General features: G+C 40.6%; 1 non-coding gene across 1 annotated transcript; it reads left to right on the top strand.

Moving 5' to 3' along the window:
- The first annotated feature begins 6,256 nt into the window (after positions 1–6,256).
- LOC134368766 (U6 spliceosomal RNA) lies at positions 6,257–6,363 on the top strand. The gene has a single exon (XR_010022476.1). It is a non-coding gene; the product is annotated as a U6 spliceosomal RNA (small nuclear RNA).
- The last annotated feature ends 9,199 nt before the right edge of the window (positions 6,364–15,562 follow it).

The following is a 15,562-nucleotide window of genomic DNA, read 5'->3' as shown; positions in this document are numbered from 1 at the left end:
AGCCATGCTGCACTTAATGACAAAGATGTGTTCTGAGAATGCATCGTTAGGCAATTTTGTTGTGCTAACATCATAGAGTGCACTTACATAAACCTGGATGATACAGCCTACTCCATACCTAGGCTGTATGGCTTAACCTATTGCTTCTCCATGAATAATGCATTGCACTACGACATCACAATGGCTACAATGTCATTGGGCAATAGGAATTTTTCAGCTCCATTATGATCTTATGGGAACCCCTTTGTGTATTCAGTCTGCCGTTGACTGACACTTAACTGCTGTAATTTGGAAAATGTTATTTAAAAAAAATTTTTTTTTCTCCCATTAGAAAAAATAACATGTTTCAAATTAATTTAACTGGTAACAGCAAATCTGAAGACACTTGTGCACGATTAAACTGCTGTCTACCTGTCTGGTGAAGCAGACAACTTTCCGCCCGTATTGGCAGAGTGGGTCACGTAGAAACAAGAAGGTGGTGAGCTCTAATAAAGCACCTGTTAACGGGTTTTTCTAGTGACTCGCCAGAGGTCTGCAAATGGGAAAATGATCAGGAATGAAAGGATTCAAACCAGCACTGTCCGAAAGAACTATGATGTGAACCATATTGGAATTTTAATTTTTCTGGTAGCCACATTAAAAAGCAACAAGAAACAGGTGAAATTAATTTTAATAGTATATTTTATTTAATCCAGTATATCCCAAATATTATCATTTCAGTGAGAGATTTTCCATTCTTTTTTTGGTACAAATTCTTCAAAATCTGGTGCTTATTTTACATTTATAGGTTATCTACATTTGCACCAGCCACATTTCAAGTGCTTGACAACCACATGTGCCTAGTGTCTGCCATATTGAATAGCACAGGTACAAACTGTCACCTTTTGTGTCCACGCAAGACTCAAAATTGCAGAAAGAGAATTTACTATGGAAAATGTCAGAAAAGCAGGAAAGGCTGATCAGATGTGCCTAAGTTAGCACTTCAGACAAGAGAGCTTCTCTTTCTATGTCCAAAAGTCCTGCAGATCAGGATTGACCTAGAGCAGGACAGTTGTTTTGTAAAGGGCCAGATAGTGAATATTTTAGGCACTGCAAGCCACACGTTCTCTGTGACAACTACTCAACTCTGCTGTCATAGCATGAAAGCAGCCACATACCACACATTAAACAAATGGGCATATTTATATTCCAATAGACTTTATTTATCAACACTGAAATTTGAATTTTATATAATTTTCACATGTCATGAGAAAATTTTTGCAAACATTTAAAAATATAACAACCATTCTAAGCTTGTGAGGCCTACCAAAACAGGTGGTGGGCCAGATTTGGCCCATTGGCTACTGTTTGCCAACCCCTGACTTGAAGGATGGGAATTAAGAAAGAGAGTACTAAGAGGTTCTGTTTTAATTACAGGATGTGGGAAACCAGAATATGCTGCTGCAAAATATGAAGGATTGTTAAGCTAAAGGCAATTAAGAAGAAGCAGATGCAGGAAAGCTCTCTGCCCTCCCTCTATTTGCCGAAAGCAGGAGATAGATTGATAAAGACAAAAGGTATCCCTCCTATCCTCTCTACCAAAGAGAGCAAAAGTTAACCATAGAAGACATCTCTAGATGCTTATCGGCGTGGAGATGGCACCAGAGGAATCTACATTAACAAGCTTCATTAACCAGCCTTTCATCTGCCATTGATTTACCTTTCCACAAATTGCTGCCTCTAGAAACTCAAAGTCCTTTTCCTTTGTCTTGTCACTTCTCTAAAAATTTACTGTTCGTTTTTAAAAATATTACGTAAGCCTGAACTCAAAGCCACCTCATGGAGAAATACTCATTCCCTGGGTGTCTCCCATGTATATATGAAATGTACATGCTAATAAACTTCTGTTTGTTTTTCTCTTTTTAATCTGTCTTTTGTTACAGGAATCTGTTCCCAACTAAGAATGCATAAGGTTTGAAGAAAAAATTATTTTTCTTCCCCTACAAGAACATTTGTTGAAGATGAAGAACTAGAACTTTGGAACAGAGAAAGAGAAGTGAAAACAACATGGGATGTAGTGTCCAGTCATCTCTGTTTTGACTCTACTTTAGACATGAATAACTTCTTGTACCCTAGTCATATCACTGATCTTCTCCGGTCCTCATGGATGATTACCATGGTAACCTTAATGAGTCAAACAATAACTCATATACTTGCACTGCATTAAATCAAAATGAGTAATATTTTGAACAGAGTCTGGGCAAAATTACCATATAAAATATAAGAGGCATGGCTTTTTTGAGAAATAAATAAGATTACAGGGACTTATAAATAGCTTTAACATTGCCATACTAATTTGGAAGCAATTCTTACTATAAAAAAATCAATTATCATTATTTTCTATGCATAACAATAAAAGGAAATTATATGTGACAACCTTGGAGCCTGGTTCTAATTATTCTTCTTATTTTAAAGAAATAATAGATGCATATCTTGAAATATTCAAATTTTCAGACTCTCCACAATAATTAGCTCAAATATGGGTAATTGTGCAGTATTTCATATTATCTCTTCTTTTGGTTAGTTTTACATTATTTCACAAATCTTCCATTAAACCTCAAGAAGGCAAACTCAGCCAAACTCTTACCCTAATGTAAAATAACTACTTGAACATAAAACCTGAGTTTTCCGTGGTGAATTAGCTTTCAGAATTAAAGTGTAAATGGAAAGACAGTTTGTTGATTTGATTTCCCTACTAGACATTAAGATGATGACTTTTGCCATAACGACCTACCTACCGCAAGAATTTCAATCAAAAACAAGAAAGCAACAGAATCAGCTACAAGTTGCAAGTTCAAGGAGATGGTGTGGATTGGCCTCTCCCAAACTATTCTTACCCCCCCATCCCTCCACTTTTCTCTTGACTTTCTTTATCATAAAGACTGAAAAGCTAAAGCTGATTTAACTTCCAGTGTAGTTAGGGTTGGCCACATGACATCCTTCCGGCCATGAGATGAAGGCAAAAATCCCTGAGCAGAGTTACTTTCCGTGAATAAAAATGAGAGAAGCTCTATGTCCTTCTCTCTTCTCCTGCCTGGCACAAAGAAGTAATGCTTGGGGGCACAGCAGCCATCTCGCAACTCTGGAGACAAAAGCCACTTCCTGCATGGCAGAATAGGAAACTAAAAAGATCCCACATTCCTAGACAGCATGCTTGAGCTCTGGACAACAGCCTGGACTGCCTTCCTTGTTATTTCTTGTTTTGCAAGAATAATAAAACTCTTTTTCTAGGGTTTTGTTTTGTTTTGTTTTTGCAGCTAATTGTATTTGTAACGGATAAACAAGTAAGACAAGGCAGGATTTACTTGCCAACTGTTACACACTAGTGGTTCTCAAACTAGAGCATGGATTAGAATCACCTGGAAGACATATCAAAATTCTGATTGCTGGGCTCCAGCCTCAGAGTTTCCAATTCAGTAGGTCTTGGATGGCTCACAAAAAATTGCTGCTGCACCAGGGGCCTCACTTAAAAACCACTGGATCACATGGTAACATTTCATAACATAAGACATAACATTACATTATAGCACAGCACAATAGAACATAATATAAACATGCCACTTTCTAAGTTTCTATTCCCGCACTGCTTTGCTTTCCAAAAAATAAATTTTTGCCCTAGTTCTGATCTCCAGACCAAATACTCCTTAGTAGTCTACACTTCAAGTGTAAAATAAGTCACAGAAAGATCAGCAGATATTATAGTTCTGTTCTTGCCTGAAGCTAAAAGATAGGGAAGGAGCCGTCTAGCACTTGCCAGGCTAGACTATTTGCCATGTCATTTCCTGTACATGATTATGCTGCTTGCTGGCAACCATTCTACTTTCTGTCCTTCCGTAAATTGTAAATGACAGTTTGGAAGCTGTTGGCTAAAAATTCTGAAAAAGAAACCTTTACAAAGAGAGGCAAGGATAAAATCATGGCCAGGTTAAAGTGCTTGCCGATAAGCTGGTCTTGAGAGGCATCATCAAGTTAGCATGCTGAGAAAGAAATGGGATTTCCTGTCTCTTTCTCTTCCCCACCTCCACTCCTACCACCTAGTGTCTCAAAGCATGTGATCCACTCAATAATACAAATTTCACTGGAATGAGTTGAAAAGCCTAGTGCTTGGGAGGTCTTTCTCACAGTGAATTTTACACTTAGAGTGGAGAAAAAAGCTTCTCCCATACCCACATGTTGCCCTAAGCCCACAGACTGCCCTCCCCCAACCCCCAGAATGACATGCTTCAGAAGCCCATCAAAAAGAGTCATCCTTTGAAAAAACAAATCGGCCATTTTCCAGGTCTAATATTTAGTCTGCTTTGGCTCCTCTTCCAGGAACTGGTGTAAATAATCCTTCTACCCTAGCAGCTGCATGATTGAAGACATGCTTTGTCAGCCTCCTGGAGGAGATGAAGCCACCTAATTCACCAATCGCTCATCCATCGTGTCCAGGACCTCAGTGAGTTCAATGAGACAGCTAGCCTGAGTTAAATAACCAAGCCTGGTCAGGCTTCATGGAAATACAGAATATAGAGACCAGAGCAAAGCTCACTAGTCCTTACAGGAATGACATCTAAGACCTTGACCTTCTTTTACCAGTACCTGTTGCTTTGTCTCCCACGGATTTGTCACCCCTTTTCCCCTGGTTGATGGAGCCGCCAAAGATTAGTCAAAGCCCATCTCTTTTGAGCAGTGAGAAGCCCCAGAAAGGGGTTAATATCCCAGAACTTCCTCAGGCATGAGGCATTTCTTCCATTTGGGAAATTAACCACGAACTGGGGTTCTCTTCCTGCATTTATTCTCTAGCCCCAGAAGTTACAGGAAGAGACATAGGCGGGGTTTTGCTAAGTACAGTTTAACAAGTTTTTACAATAGAAGCTGGTAACATTTAGTAAAAACAAGTCAGATGACATTCTGTTAGGCAATTAAGTGATCCTATAAAGGCTTGATTTAGCAAACATTCCTTTTCCCTCCAGCAGCTTTTTAGTGACTTTACATATGAATTAGTAACTTGTCTGTCTTTGAACCAGCAGCCTTGCTGTGTTATGATTCTTATCTTGCAACAGAGACTCAATAGCCTGGGGAAAATATCCTGTCCTTTGCAAGGTCAATATTTGAAACTGCAAGGATTTGGAAAACCAGGCCCTGTGAAGTATATTTGCTTTATGAATCCTCTACAAGTAACCAACCCTCAGAGCTAACAATCCATAGGTCCCCAGGATAGACTTTTGTGATTGCCTATATTCCTCCAAACATTTGCAGACCGTAGCACCTTCAGTGATTCTTGGCTTTAAATCCTTTCCAGCACCTAATTTTGCCTTTCAACAAGTTTTGATTCTTTGCCCTTTCCCATTAGAAGCCTGAGAATAAGAACCAAGTTATAGAGTCGTCTCTCACTGTTCCTTCTTCTTGATCTAACTTACCTTTTCAAGTGCAGCCAAAGCTCCTAAGTTTCTCTGCAAACCAACCCTAGCTGCAGACTATGCTCTATACAAGGTACTGGCTGAGGCACTGATTGTAAGAAGTCAAGTGTTAAATGTGATGCAAAAAGCATCAGCACAGAGTGACTGTAAAGGAGGAAGATATCCTCAAGTGCCAGGCAAGACAGAGAGGGTCTCATAGATAACATGACCTTGTGGAAAGGAGAGAATGTAACTGCAACAAGAAACTTCTGAGAAATAGGAGTCCAGGGAAGGAGAACATTAGAAGCCAAGGAGGCAGTAAGATACGGTAAAAAGAACACGGGTTTGGAGTCAGACAGACCTGGGTTTGTAGCCATTGCCTAGATGTGTGGGTTGTGTGAGTTACTTCAGTGCTCTGGATGCCTCAATTTCCTTATCTGTGAAGGAGGAGTAATAATACTTCTCCTGAAGGGTTGTCCTAAAGATACCCAAAAACAAACACATAAAAGGGTATAAAATTTTCAACGTAGAGCTCAATCAATGAAGCTATTGCTATTAAAGGCCTGGATGTGGGCCTAAAACATGAGGTAAAAAGAGAACAATGAGTAGGACCCAGTCTGGCTGGAGTGAAGGCTTTCCACAAAGGATTGAGGGAAACATTAGAAGGAAAAACTGAATCAGAAAATGAAATCTAGATGTCAGCAGGCATTGAATGCCAGGCTGAAGAGTTCGGACTTGATTCTGGAGACAATATGAAAATATATTATGATCTAATAGGAATATGAAATCTATTATTTTTCAGGAAGGAAAGTAACATATTCAAACCAGTTTATCCAGTGCTCGCTTCAGCAGCACATATACTGAAATTGGAATGATACAAAGAAGATTAGCATGGCCCACGTGCAAGGATGACATGCAAATTTGTGAAGTGTTTCATATTTTTTGAAGTCAAACTGTCCCTGTTTGCAGATGACATGATCCTATATATTGAACAGCCTAAAGCCTCTACAAAAAAACTCTTGGAGTTGATAAATGATTTCAGCAAAGTTGCAGGATACAAAATCAACACACGGAAATCAGTAGCATTTCTATTCTCCGATGGTGAACATGCAGAAAGAGAAATCAAGAAAGCTTGCCCATTTACAATAGCCACCCCCCCAAAAATAAAATACTCAGGAATAGAGTTAACCAAGGATGTGAAAAATCTCTATAATGAGAACTACAAACCACTGCTGAGAGAACTTAAAGAGAACACAAGAATATGGAAAGATATCCCATGCTCTTGGATTGGAAGAATCAACACTTGGGAAGAGACTGCCTCTTCAGCAAATGGTGCTGGGATAACTGGATATCCATATGCAGGAGAATGAAACTAGGCCCATACCTCTCACCATATACTAAAATCAACTCAAAATGGATTAAAGAATTAAATATACACCCTGAAGCAATAAAACTTCTTAAAGAAAAAATAGGAGAAAAACTTCAGGAAGTAGGAATGGACACAGACTTCATGAATATGACCCCAAAAGCATTGGCAATCAAAGGAAAAATAAACAAATGGGATTATATCAAACTAAAAAGCTTCTGCACAGCAAAAGAAACAATTAACAGAGTTAAAAGACAACCAACAGAGTGGGAGAAAATATTTGCAAAATATACATCTGACAAAGGATTAATATCCAGAATATATAAGGAACTGCTGAAACAACTTTACAACAAAAAAACAAGTAACCCAATTAAAAAATGGGCAAAGGAGCTAAATAGGCATTTCTCTAAGGAAGACATATGAATGGCCAACAGACACATGAAAAAATGCTCAACATCACTCCGCATTCGGGAAATGCAAATCAAAACCACACTGAGATACCATCTCACCCCAGTTAGGATGGCTAATATTCAAAAGACTGTGAACAATAAATGCTGGCGAGGTTGCGGAGAAAAAGGAACTCTCATACACTATTAGTGGGACTGCAAAATGGTGCAGCCTCTATGGAAAATGGTATGGAGGTTCCTCAAAGAATTGCAGATAGATCTACCATATGACCCAGCTATCCCACTGCTGGGAATATACCCAGAGGAATGGAAATCATCAAGTCGAAGGTATACCTGTTCTCCAATGTTCATTGCAGCATGATTTACAATAGCTAAGAGTTGGAACCAGCCCAAATGTCCATCATCAGATGAGTGGATATGGAAAATGTGGTACATCTACACAATGGAATACCACTCTGCTATAAAAAAGAATGAAATTCTGTCATTTGCAACAACATGGATGGACCTAGAGAGAATTATATTAAGCAAAACAAGTCAGGCACAGAAAGAAATATCACATGTTCTCACTTATTTGTGGGAGCTAAAAATAAACAAATAAATACACAAACAAACTTGGGGAGGAGGGAAGAAGACACAGCAATTACAATTCCTTGAAGTTGATATGACAAGTGAACAGATATGAGGTTGTTAGGAGGGAGCAGGGAGATGGAGGAGGGAGGGAGGTTTTGGTAATGGGCCACAATAATCAACCACATTGTATATTGACAAAATAAAATAAAATATTTTAAAAAACCAGTTTATCAAAGTAATTAAGACTCTTTTGTATCGACCGGAGTTGAGGAGATTAGATGTGATTCTCAGGTGGGTTAATTTCCTATTCATGCTATAACGAGTGTTCCACTCTAGTTGAGTATCTGGGCCATCACAGCTGTAGTAGTCAGGATACACAAGTAACAAATTAATTCCCAATCTCAGTGGCTTAACCCTACAAAAGTACATTTTTTCTCAAATTTCATGTTCAACATGGGTTTATGAGACTCTGCCTCATGTAGTAACTCAGGGATTCAAGTTGATGAAGCTGCCACCAGCTTGCAATGTTGTGATCTCAACACAAAATTTCTGGGGTCACTCACTGCAACAGGAGAAGGGAAAGTTGAGAGGTGACATGGAGGCCCTTACAGCCAGACCTGGAAGTGGCATACTTTACTGCTGCCCACATCCTATTGGTGGCAACTCAGTCTCAACCTAACTGCAAAGGTGGCTAGAAAACGTAGGAGAACACCTGCAAGGTTAGACAAGCAGCTTCACGGCCACACGGGAGCCACTTTTTCTCTTCCTGCCTTTCCCTTATGCAGCTGCAGTCCTACTACCCTAAGGGCCTCCTCAGAGGCTGCAGCACATGAGACCTTCCTTCAAATTCTCTTTAAGTCACTAAGTATAGCTCCATTCTACAGTGTGACTCAATGAAGACAGAATGTAGTCTTCATCCACTGAGCCACTGAGTACAAAACAGACAGAACTAGAAAACTTGGGGGTAAAATGGAGAACACTCTTCAGAGGTATCTGCTTTTTAGGGCTTGCAAAATATGCACAATAGTTAAGTAAACTGGAAGGCCAATGATGTAGTTTTGAAACATATTCACAGTAAGCATTCCAATGTCTTTAATCAGGTGATAGGGTACAGATGTTTTGTGTAGCAATAATATAAAGAAATTATATATGCACAAAGGAACAACACATCAAAGGTAGAAGATTAAAACATGAATCATTCTAACCAATCTAACCAATCATTCTAACAAATTAAAATATATGCTAATACATTAGTTCCTGCAGGACAACTGGATGTGTCATATGTTTACAAAAACTCTAGGTGAAAGTTTGAGAACTGATGAAGTTGGATCTTTAATAGTGTTATTAAGAATACTCTCATCTGGGCCAGCCCATGGCTCACTCGGGAGAGTGTGGTGCTGATAACACCAAGGCCATGGGTTTGGATCCCATGTAGGGATGGCCGGTTGCTCACTGGGTGGGTGTGGTGCTGACAACACCAAGTCAAGGGTTAAGATCCCCTTACCGGTCATCTTTAAAAAAATAAAAAAGAATACTCTCATTATAGGAGTGCCTACTAAGTGCTGCGAATCTTCCACTTGCTTTGTATGGATTAATTCATTTAATCTTCACAACAACCTTGTCAATATCACCACCATTTTACAGATGTGGGAAGTGAGACATGACAAAGTTTAATAACTCACCCAAGGCCTCCCAACTAGTAAGTAGAAGACCTGAGACTCAAACCCAGGCAATCTTTCTAGAGAAATTGAAATTCATTATTGTATTTGGCCTCCTATATCCATATCCCATATCCAGGGTTCTGCAGAGCTTCTGAAACCTTCTGAGGGGCATCATGGGTTATGAAGCTCACTCTAGTGCCATCATGTTCCCACAAGCCCCACCAGTGTCTGGCCCAGAAATATTTATCAGTCTTTAGGTATCAACCTTCACGAAGCCCCTCCTATGGCTATTTGGCCTCTAACTGATCGGACTTTGAGAGATATTGGAAGAAGTCTGTCCAAGGAGAACCACAATGCTCTGCTAACCTTGGGCAATAAACAATAGAAATAAAAATATGATAGGCACTGTGAATCAAGAGACTTGGTTTCTCATCCTGACTCTGTGCTTAGCTGGCTGTGTAAAACAAATGACACCACAAATATTTATTAAGCACTGTTTCAGTCATCGATTTCTTAGTAACAAAGTACCTGTGTTAGTCCGTTTCTGTTGCTCATAACACAATGCCTGGAACTGGGTAACTTATAAGAAAACAAAATTCATTGCTTACAGTTTCAGAGGCAGGGAAGTCCAAAGTCCAGGGAACACACATGGTGAGGGTCTTCTTTAGTGGTGACTTCAGCAATACAGGGTATCACATTGCAAGACAGGCAGAAGCAAGAAAGACAGTAACCTCTTCACTGGCTCTCCTTTTAAAGCTCTCGGAACTGCACCCATGACCACCAGCCCAGATTAAGAAAAGCAGTTAAAATGTTGGAAGTGGACAGATTATAATTTGTGGGAGATCAGGAACTCGGGTTAAGAATTTAGGAATAAAGAGACAGTGTATCAGTTTTAGCAATTGATTTTACATACCATGTTTCATCAACTCTAAGATGCCATTTATGGGGGGAATGGTGCCAATTAAACAATGAAACAACCTAGATTGTAAAATGCATCCCAGTTTCAAGGGTGTTAAAATGTTGGGAAAAAATGAATGCCAGAGAATAATGAGATATAATTCACTTGTTTGTCCAGATTACAAAGGAAATCAAAGTACCTATAAGTCCTAAGCACTTTCCATAAACGTTTATGTGCAATCCTCACATCCATTTAAAGTGGCTCATTATCCTCTTTGATCTCCACACTCTTGCCCCCCTAAACCAGTCCTAGTTTCTTGGACAGGCTGTTCTCTTCCCACCCCAAGTGCCTTGCAAATACTGTTGCCTCTCCCTGGACACTAAGTTCCTTCCCATAGCCCATCTCTACACAGTCTTTAGGCATCAGCCCTTTTGTTTTTACCTCAAGAAAACATTTCCTAAGCAAGGTGCTCATGTTACTGTAGTTCAGAAAATCTAAGATGTCATTAACTGTAAGACCCACAATTATTTCATATACCATTAAGAAAGAAAAACACACTGACACTTAAATCCTGATCCACTATCAATCATAATATACATCCTGATTTCACAGATGTCAAATGTTGGGGGAAGGTATGTGCTTTAGAACTGATGAAATCTGTAGTTTGGGTCAAGTCAGTGATTTTCAGAAAGACTTGATACCTGAGCTGAAAAGTGATGTCACCTCCCATGATGTTTGTCTTTCAGTACGTGGTATGAGGTGGAGAAAATTGTACTCACAAGAATTCCCAGGGAAGCTGCACGTGGTGGGTGAGAAGACCCAGAAAGCCTGCTATGTGACAGAGAATTTGGAAGGTGGCCAAACATGAGGGGAGAGTCAGAGAAAGAGAGAGAGGAAATCAGTTAAGAGCTGCTGAGGTAATGGAACGTTGTGCAGGAGGCTGTGTGAAGTCCTGCTCTGCGAGACCCCAAAGCCGTGTTAAATCACCAAGTCAACTAGTCTGCATGGATGTTGTGTTTTTGAAAACTGGCAGAGGAGGCAGAATCAAGATGACCAACATGAATTCAGCAATGTCAGTAAAGAGGATCATGTGGAAATCCAGCCTGGAATTGAGAATACGGTAGGAAGAGCCCTGCATTTGCTCAAGCTGTGCAATTTAGGGTGCCAGCCACAGTAATCTCCCACAGTAGGATGTGGGTTCCAGCTTATCTGAGACACATAGCTTCATTCTACCTGCCTGGAGAGCAAGGGAGTTGCCACCAAGCAGACTTCAGCATTAGAATTGATCTAGAGGTCAAGAATCTAGAACTCAGAAAAGTTAAAGGAAATTGACCCATGAAATACCATTTAGGAATACATAGCTGGTGGGTACTAATGTTTGCTGGATATATCGATGCTATGATTTGCAATCATAACAAAATGTCTTCATGAGACACAGATGGTTCTGAAGGATTGGTCAGGCTGTCCCATACAGATGGGCACACCTGGGCTGAGGTGGCAGAATAAATGTGTTTTCCCACCAGCCTCAAATCAGTCTCCTAATGACTTTAAGTAAAAATGAAGGCGTGGAGTGTCTTCATAACGGGGCTCAGGAAATTAACTCCAGCTAGAAGGGAGACACAGGACACTCCAGGAAGTAGAAGATGCGGGCCTTGGCTCTGGTCTGTTTATACTCTTCCTGAGTGTGGGCAGCAAGGGCTCAGTGGCATGTGCTGGCAGCCCTACAGAGGCAAAGTCCTCTAGCAACGACACAGGGAGTTAGATGCAGGATGGCAAACTAAGGATAGGCAGGTAAAGAACCTGCATTGTCATGGCTGGATTCCTTATCCCTCCCTTTATTTGCATCCTTGTTTTTACCTTTGATTTAATTGCGTTAGTTAATATTTGCCTGTACGTAAGTTTTATCTGGAGTGTGTTAAGGGTTAAACAGCTAAATGCATTTCTGCATTCTGTAGCTCTGTGGTCACAAGCTTGTTCTTGTGTTAGCAAAAAAAAACCACAGACTGCTAGCTCTTTCTTGAGTAGATGAGAGACCGAGTTGCCCTCTAAAGCAGACCCCTCCTCAAGTAAACACACTTCCTGCCCTTGCACCCAGGTGTGATACAGACCCTTACTCAAAACCATGTACCCACTGTTTGGAAACAGTCTCACTCCTTGACCACACTTCCGGTTGTTGTGCCCAGCTGTAAAATGGTTGGGCCAGCTGTGATCAGCCCCTTACCCAAAATAACCACTTGCTTAAGACCCCCGATATGGAGACTCTGCCTAAAGACAGACAAAAGAGCCAATAGAAATGCTTACTGCTTACTTACCCCCAAAGAGTATTTAAAGCTAGTTCTCCTTACATTTAGGTGCTCAGGATTTGGAACACAAATTCCCCTGAAGCCTGCCAGCAATAAAATATCTGACTTTCCCTTGTCTCTGAGTGACTGCGTCTCACTGGCGGCTCCTTCCCGCAACAGCATGAAGCAGGCCCGGTGGGGCCACAGGGGCCCCATGTAAAGTGGAGCCAGGATCGGCACTCACTGATTATTGCTGTGTGAGGAAGTGAGCAGGTGCTGCCGGGTCTTCCGGTGAAGGAGATGAATGAAATCCTGATGGCCGTGGTAATGTTTGGATCTGTAAATGTTGGTAACTAATTCCATTTCTTTCCATAATACTCTGAGACCAGTCTGAAGAACTGATTTATCCATCAGGCTTCCCATTTACCACTCGAAGCCAGGCCTTTCTGGGAAATCTAGCCCTCTGTCTCACCCTCCTGACTTCACAGGAATCCTCTATAATAGCTAAAGTCTCATATTTGCCCCATAATCCCTCCTATAACGTATTATTGAGCTAACCGTGTTTAAGAAGAAGCAGATGCAGGAAAGCTCTCTGCCCTCCTTCTATTTGCCTAAAGCAGGAGATAGAATGACAAAGACAAAAGGCATCCTGCCCGCCTCCCTTGTACCAAGGGAAACAAAGGTTAAGCACTGAAGAAAACGCTAGACTCTTATCAGCCTGGAGATGGTACCAGAAAAATCTACATCAACAAGCTTTACTAACTAGCCTTTATTTGTCAGTTATTTGCCTTCTCCCAAGTTGCCGCCCCTAGAGACTGAAAGGTGTTTTTCTTTGTCTTCTCACTTCTCTAAAAAGTTACTGTTGTTTGTTGAAAATGCTATATAAGCTGGAGCTCAAGCCACCTCTTTGAGAACTACACATTCCCTGGGTGTCTCCCACGTATACAAACTCTGTTTGTTTTCTGTTATTAATCTGTCTTTTGTTAAAGGGATCCACCCCAACTAAGAAACTATGGGGGTTATTCTGCCCCTACAGTTACACTTGAGGTACCTGTGAGACATCCAAGTGGATGGATCAAGTAAGCAGTGGGAGAAGCTCAGAAGAATTTTTCTAAATAAAAATTTTGGAGTCATTCCCATTTGGGGGTTTAGTTCCATTGTGGATAAAATCATCTACATAGAATGAAGAATAAAAAGAAAAGTCATGTGACTTCTCAACTGATTTTTTTGCTCTTTTGCTTTCTCCTTTTCTTCTGAAAAATCATCAGGCTGTCTGACAACACTTTCAGGATGTATAAAGGCCAAGTTTGGCCCTTTGGCCATTCCTTGCTGTTCCATCATTCAAGACACCACCATTTAGCTGCATTTCTCTTTCCAGGAGACCTGTAACTCAGAGACGTCTATAGTCTGTTTTTCATATACGAGGCCATAAACAGCTCTCAAAATCGGGTGGCAGAATTAGTGATTAAGAGTTCCATCTCTGAAGTCAGAATGCAAGAGTTTGAATCCCACCCAGTTCCATAACAAACCAGCACATGAACTTGGGCAAGTTACTTAAGCTCTTAAAATCTGTTTCCTCATCTGTAAAACGGGCTTGATAACAGCTCCTGAGCTCATTGGCTTGTTCTGAGAGAGAATGCATGTATAGTACATAGCAGTGTGCCTTGCCCATAGCAACTGCTAAATAAATATTAGCTATTCTTCTTAATCCAGATGAACCATAATGAAGTGGGCCACATTGCTTGTAAAATTTCTTTTAAGAGAGGTCAATTCACAACACTGACAGATGGGGGAGAGTGACAGTGCCTCAGCATAATCAGATAGAGAAACACAAGAAGGAGGTGAGTTTCTGCAGTGTGGGGAGTTAAGATTGTGGCTGTCCGTGTGATGAGATGCTGTCAGGAGCCCTGACAGAGCTCTCTGCCCCATTCTCACACGTCACCTTTCCTGATGCCTGGAATCCACCATCATGAGACAAAGCCTTCCATTCCAGTGTTCAGGGATTAGGGGAAAGTGACGCAGTTAATTTGATCCCCACTAAATTTAACTGATAACAATGTCTTGCCATCAGCTGGATTTGCCAGAGGAAGGCAAAAGGCCCGGCACTCTCCGACTTCTGGGAAACGAAAGAAAAGAACCAGGAGGCAGAAACCCAGAAGACAAACCTCAGCTCCTTTTCAGATCTATGGACAAGACATGATTTGCCTGCTTTGGACCATACATGGATTTGCCTCATTGGAGCTGAGAAAATAACAAAGAAACAAGCTTGGACCTTAAGGCTGGGACAGAGAATCACCAAGTAAGATTCTGAATATGTATGCCTGGACCCCACCCCTAGAGATTCTGAGGCAATTGTTCAGGTAGGGCTCAAGCATCATTATTTTTGATAGTTCCCAGAGTTAACTACATACCAACCAAATGGCTAAGGTTAAGAGAGAGAGAGAGAGAGAGAGTGAGAGAAAATGAGAGACTGGTAATATCAAATGTTGGCAAGAACGTGGAGCTACTGAAACTCTCTTATGCTGCAGGTGAGATTGTGGGGGTGTAAATTGGTATGACCACTTCGAAAAACTGGCAGTTTCTTATAAACATTCATCTACCCTATATCCCAGAAAATCCAAACCTGGCTAAAATGAGTGCTCACATCTACCAGAAGACACACACAAGAATGTTCATAGCAGCTTCATTCATAGTAATACAAAAATTGGAAACGACCTAAATGTTCATGTACAGTAGCATAGGCAAATAAAACATAGCAGATTCATGCCATGGAATACTGCACAACAATGGAAAAGAATAAACTTCTGATACATGCAACAACCTGGATGAATCCCATAATGTTTGAAAGAAATAAGCCAGATACAAGAGTACCTACTATATGATTCGACTTATATGAGTTAAAAAACAGACAGGACTTTTCTAGGGTGATAGAGTCAGAACAGCAGTAATCCTTGGAGG

This window comes from Cynocephalus volans, chromosome X (assembly GCF_027409185.1).
Source record: "Cynocephalus volans isolate mCynVol1 chromosome X, mCynVol1.pri, whole genome shotgun sequence".
NCBI classification, from domain to species: Eukaryota; Metazoa; Chordata; class Mammalia; order Dermoptera; family Cynocephalidae; genus Cynocephalus; species Cynocephalus volans.
This window is presented reverse-complemented; position numbering and strand designations above follow the sequence as displayed.